Raw genomic sequence first — 6,511 nt, 5'->3', positions numbered from 1 at the left:
AACTAATATATTTTCACCCTTCCCTCTTACTTGATTGGTGGCAGGTGAAACAGCCTGGGCACAATTTAGCTGCACGTTGTTCCAGATGTCCCCATCTGTACTGGCTATACCACCAGCTGTGGCTGAAGATGCTCCACCCTACCCACCGCTCTATTTGCATGTGCATTTTGACTCTCTTCCAGAGAAATTAACTTGCTGCTAAGGGAATTGCAACATTCTTCTTTAAGCAGCAGCAATATCAACGGCAAAACTGGCACCTCCTATACCTTGTTATTTGGCGTGTGTATTTCCAAACACAGCTCTAGTACCAGTCGCTTACTGAAGGCATTCTGAAATTTTAAAAAGTCTAGATTTGAAAAGTACCTTAAGGCTAGTAGCTAACCTGGTAACAACTGCAAGTTGGTTTTAACAGGTAAATCAAAACAGCTTGCTGGTTACATTAAAAAGATTTGAGTGCTCTGTTGTGCAGGGCCAAAGGGTTAATCTCAAAATTGATTCTTTTAAGACTTCCTTTTTATCTGTAGCAGAAATACAAAGGATTATTTAAATTAGTGTAATTAAACTCATATTTGCATTCATTCTTAGGCCCATATTTGCATAATGCTGAAAAGTTCAAGGAAGTCCTGGATAATGCCATTAAGATTTATTCTCTGTTGCCAATCCTTGGTAGAATGAAAATCCTGCTTTATTTCTGAGACACAGCCAAAATTTTTCCTCAAGGAGTGATGCATTCATACTGCTCTACTTTAAAAGAAATAAAAAGTTTCTAAACTCACTGTCTCTGAAAAAAACCTGCAAGAACTAGAAGGGTGAACTAACAATAAGACCAGACGTCATGTACTTTTCAAACAGTATGCATAGCACTTGAAGAACAATTCCAGATTTTGTGTATATTCTTGTGATGTTCAGACCTAATCAGGAAGTCCAATCTTTGTTCATGTCAAGTCTGATAAATCTTAGGCAAATAATAACAGAGCCAAATGCTCTTTCTCAAACCAAAAGAACAATCTGTTTGTACACTATAAAGCGAGTACTTCCCAGCAGTACTTCACGGTCCTGATTCACTATTGTTTCATTCCTGCTTTTCTTACACCTGTGTGATGTTGCTGTTACATTCAAACCACCACAAAGTGCCAGCACACCAGATGGTGACTGGCAGTGGGCAAGACGACATAAAATCAGCTTCTCCACTCTTATACAGGGCCAAATCCTCTCTGAGGGGGGTTTTTCTTAAGAAATTCAGTGAAGTTGTAGCTAATTACATTAAAGCTAGCACGATTTGTAATCATATGTGTTATTTACCTATCTCAAAGTAAAGAAGAATCTTCTCTGTCTATTGTCATTCAAACTACTGAAATAAATCTATTTGAAAATAGCGATCATATAATTCTGTCATTTGGCAGGTAAAAGAGACACACTCATCCCATATAGTAACATTTGGACCTTTTTTTCTCTCGGCTCTTAGTTGGATTACCTATTTAAATAGGATTTTAAAAAATATATCTTGTAATTAAATACTCTTAAATGAAATGGCATATAGCAATGGATATTTTAGGGGAAGTACCTAGATAGACATGACAAACCTTTTTGCACATATTTTCTCAAAGTAATTCTCTTCACTGTGGTGACCAAATTCTCAGCAGTTCCATTTTTTTATTTTTAGCTTGGCAAGGTAGACTTAAACACTCACAGCCACTACACCTTAACTCCCAGAGACTCAGTTAAATAAATCACAGCTTACAGCATGCTAAGATAGATACTCCATTTTCAGTATTGCCAGCTCAGGAATCTTTCAGTTCTCCTCAAGTCTGTGCCCTTGTAAATACTGAAAAGGAATTCTGGTATTAGAACTCTAGAAAGACATTCAAAGTGTACTGTGAAGACTGGAAACTACAGCAGCCAAATAAAAACCATATTGTTTGGCTTAAAATTCTCAATATAAAAATCTCATCAATCTGCAGATATTGACTAATTTTTGAAAGTCTGGGTATATAGAGTAACACTGGAAATACGTCCCTATATATCATAGTAGAAAAGTTTCTGAAGTTAGAGAATTGGAAAGAATCCTTACTGCAAGGCACAAAATACCTACTGGAACTGTAAAATTTTCAAAAGAAAAAGAGGGATCTCAAGTTTTATGAAATATTTTTACTCTGCAATTTTAATTGTTTAATAGTGAATTACAAAAGCTAGGGGCATGACATGGACCTTGAAGTATGAGAAATATAATGGCATTGCTATGGTAAATCAATCACAACTTGCTTCTCTTCTTAGGCTACGCTATCAGTTCCATTTGTGTACTGTTTACTATCCTGAGAAGCTTGGCTCCTGCAAAAGTTTAGTATTATGCAAGATTTCAACCAACAAGAGGTATTACTCATTCTACAACCTACACCAGCCAGATCATTAACTCTCTCAGTGAAACTGTAAAATACACTGTTTCTGATAAGAAATATGATCCATTTTCTCCTTAGGGCTAATTACTATTTAAACAAATACCTTTAAAAACAAAATATCTGTAACAAAATAACTATATTAAAACCTTCACTCTTTACATTTTCAATTAGGATCTTCAACCACAAGGATAAGAATTTTCTTTAATGGAGATATACAGGTGAATTAGCTTCAGTTCATAGCTGCTCATTAGAAAATTAGGCTTAGTAAAATTCCACTGACATTTTAGAAATATTATCTGTACCCACCTTGTTAGTGTAGGGTCAAGATTATTTAGAACCTATTGCTACTGTCAAAGCCTAAAGTTGTTTTGAATCTGAAGTTTCAGCCTAGGGCCACCTCTAATTTTCAGTTGGTAAACCGGTTTCTAACTTAGAAATCCACTAACTGTTGGGCTGCAGCTTCAGGTGGTATGAAGTGAGACAGTGCCTGGAGAGCTGAGCCAGCCTATAGCAGCCTATGACTCAGAGTACCCCAGATATGTGTGCAGAGAGATAGGAAGTAGTAAACTGCCTTAAAACAAGTGCAGTATTCACCAGGAAGATGAATACTGCTCACATTGCCTCACTTTAATCAAATAATTTTCACCAAAGAGTCATCTTCTAAAAAAAACACATCTTCTGCTATTTGGGGAGGAAAAGAAAAAAAAAAAAAAGAGTTTTTAATTTTTTTAAAGCAAAAAGACACTATACATTCTTGTCAGTTGAACTTCATTTTGTAAGAAAATGAAAGTTTAGCAATTTGGAGTTCTTTTTCAAGGCAGCCTTATTATGAACTGTACCATTTACCACTAAAGAAAAGAATTTTTACATTTACAAATTCTAAGTCAAACATTTCAGTTATTCTCCCCAAGTCTTGCAAACACACTTTTAAATTTAGATTTTCTATTGTTCTAAAATTAGTTTAAATCCAATCTTAAAGTCTCAAAAACAATACATGTTTTGTAGGAACACACCTAATAGTGACCTCTTACCCGGCGATGACCTTTAAATTCACCAGAGGATCCCAGGGGATGATCAGTACATGACTGAATGCTACAAGCTCAGATTCTGTTGACATACCTGCACCCAATTGTATGTATCTAAAGAACAAGGGTTACCACAGAATAAAGGAGAAGCAGTCATTTGTCAATATTAGTACGATTAGATAAGTGAAGTCGTGTCAGCAGGATGTCTGAGACACAACATGCTGGGGTTGTATTTTACAGGTTGGATCCTACAGGGATCAAGATGAGCCCTGTGAGACAGCAATGCTAAACCAGCTGCAGGAGTCCTTTAGGTTTTCCCCTCATAATCTGGTAGGATGAAAGAGTAAGTAGGGGAGGGACCAGAACAGCCTTACCAGCTCCCATAACAGGATCTGTGAAGAAAACAATTGTTCTGGACACTTTTCTAGGTAAGTGGCCTTCAATACATCACTCTCTCCCTTTGTTTCTTGGAAATACAGCTACTAAACATGCTTGAATAAGCAAATTCTTGCTGAAAACATGAACACTCAGTCCTGTCAGTATGCTTAGCACATCTACAAAATAGGTACTGTACTGGTCCCTGGAACTGGCAACTATGCATTGAACCCAGCTTCATTTTTCAATAAACACTAACATGAGAGGGGACAAAAGGTGTTACAAGGTAGAAGATATCTTACTTCCGAGAAAAAAACACAGCTGCAGCTAACACTTTCTTATTTGGGGATGTGGTGGTTAGCATACAGCATCAGCCCCTTCAGCCACTTCTCTTCTACACACTTAACACCGACATTTTAAAAGTTCCAGTTAACAGACAGTACTCCAAGCCTGCATGAGTTCTCAAGTGCTGTCACCACACCAAGTTTAAATTCAGGATGTGCTTAAAACTGTGGTGCTTTAACCTATTAAAATAATATCTCCCAAATGACAAAGTATTTAAGTTTGAGGCACAGTTCTCAGTCAAATATTAGTTCAGTCATTTGGGAGATATTACTTGAAAACAACTCACAGAAAACATCTCACTTTTAACACCACCCTGAGTGTATTTTTCCATCTAACTGCAAGTATCTGCAAATAATCAAGGTTAACATGATTTTAAAGATACTTAGTATCATTCTGTTGCAAGATCAGCAACATCATCACAATGGAGCACCAGAGTTGTACACAGTTCATGACAGCTTTTGAATTCTTTGTGCTGCAATGAACTTGTAACTAATACTTGTAGCCCAGATTAGTACCTAAATTCTTCCTGCATGAAAATAGGTTTTGTTTTGTTGAAAAGTATCAGAAAACAGGTTTTCTAAAACTTTAAACCTCACAATTACATTGTAGAATACTGAGACAGGACACCTTTGAGACTAGTTAAGAACTAAGCAGGATTGAATATTCATATTGATAACCAAAACATTCAGGTACATCAAACAGGACTTTATAAAATGAAATAGAAAAGAGTATGAACCTCTACATATAGGTATAATGGTTAGGTATGAAGTCACCTACAGAAAACCTTACCAACATTTGCATTTCATACACACCAAGGTGAAGCTTCTAATACTATACACAGAAGGAGCGCACTAGAGCAATCAAAGGCAGCTCCTAGTTCATCTAAGGTTATTCAAACCTGAAGCATTGTACATATGAATTATTATGGAGTCAACTGACACAACAGTGGAATCCATTTCCATGCCTATTTCACAAAATATGACTGTGCATAAACACAAACAAGAGAGGGTTTAGAATATTCTACCACTAAGTAACTTATAGGAAAATTTTTAACATATGCAGCCAGAGGTACAAGGACACCCACAGGCTATACACAACTCTGGAAACATAGTGTCTGAAGTATCTAGTACAGAAAGAAGAAAAGAAGATTATATTCAGTGTTTTCATAATTAGAATTTACACATTTTCTAGAAGTTATCTTAGGAATCTGAAAGGTATTATTACATTATGTACTTCAAGAATTTTCAGAACGGTTATTCCTTAAAGTAAAATGTACACAATTCAGTGAAACAAACAGCTATCATTGTTTTGATCTTCTGTACAATTTCACAAAGGACATGGATGCATCTGACTTCAGGGATTTAACTGAGGTGACATTTATGTGCTAAAAATCAGTGAAGTGAAATAAGCCCTGTCAAAAGGGTAGTGCTAACACCAGGTCTTCCTTCAATAATTAGAGCTGAAGCACTGAATAGATATCTGTTCAGTTACATGTGTAAATCACTAAACAGATTTAACTTATGTTACAGTGTCTTTTAGAGCTCACAAGAATTCATGGGGACAACCCTCTTTGAGGGTTCCTCACATGCAGAAGGAAGCAACAATTTTAGTAGCAAGCAGCTGTTCATCAATGCTCATTCACTCTTTTTTCTTTCTGTCCTCAGCAAACTTTCTAGTCAAGTGGAATGTTTCATCATCCACCCTTTCCACAGTGCTCTGTTTTCCAAGATATGTCACACTGCTGAGCAAAATACAAAAATACACACAAAATTCACATATTCCCTTGGCATTCTCACTTATCAGTTGAGGAAAGCTGTATATATGCACAGTGGTATAGGTCCACAGTGTGGACCTATTTGTCTACAGCAGTAATATCAGCATGAAGTAAAAGTTTGAACCTTCCCTCACTGGTACTCGAAGTGACAAAATGTTAATGGAACAATTATTTCTGACAAGCAGGTATTTAATGCGTGTATAGCTGGACAATTTTCAGATTTGAGAGTCTGCCATTTATGTAAGAATTTCTAATGCTATTTGTAACTTCAGCACAGCATGCTTGTTTTAAGAGCTTTATTAGTGATGTTATTGGATATTATTCTGTGTGTGTTTTCAGGTTTTTTGAGGGGTGGGGGTTTGTTGAGGAAAACCATTTGTAAGTGACAGTAGAGTTCTTTCATATTCAACTACTTTTGCTTTAAAACGTTGTACTCTCATTCAGGCCAAACACGATAAAGACTTGCTTACTGAGGCAGGAGTACAGCCAGCTCTGCTGAGTAGTCTTTATGCACAATGTGTACAGAAGGTCAAGGTTGAAGAGTACTGATATTAAAGGAGTTGTGAGTTTACAGAACCAGAAAGGCTCTATGATTA

Source organism: Corapipo altera, unplaced genomic scaffold, assembly GCF_003945725.1.
Source record: "Corapipo altera isolate COAL_440 unplaced genomic scaffold, ASM394572v1 22b, whole genome shotgun sequence".
NCBI lineage: Eukaryota > Metazoa > Chordata > Aves > Passeriformes > Pipridae > Corapipo > Corapipo altera.
Note: the sequence above shows the minus strand (reverse complement) of the source record.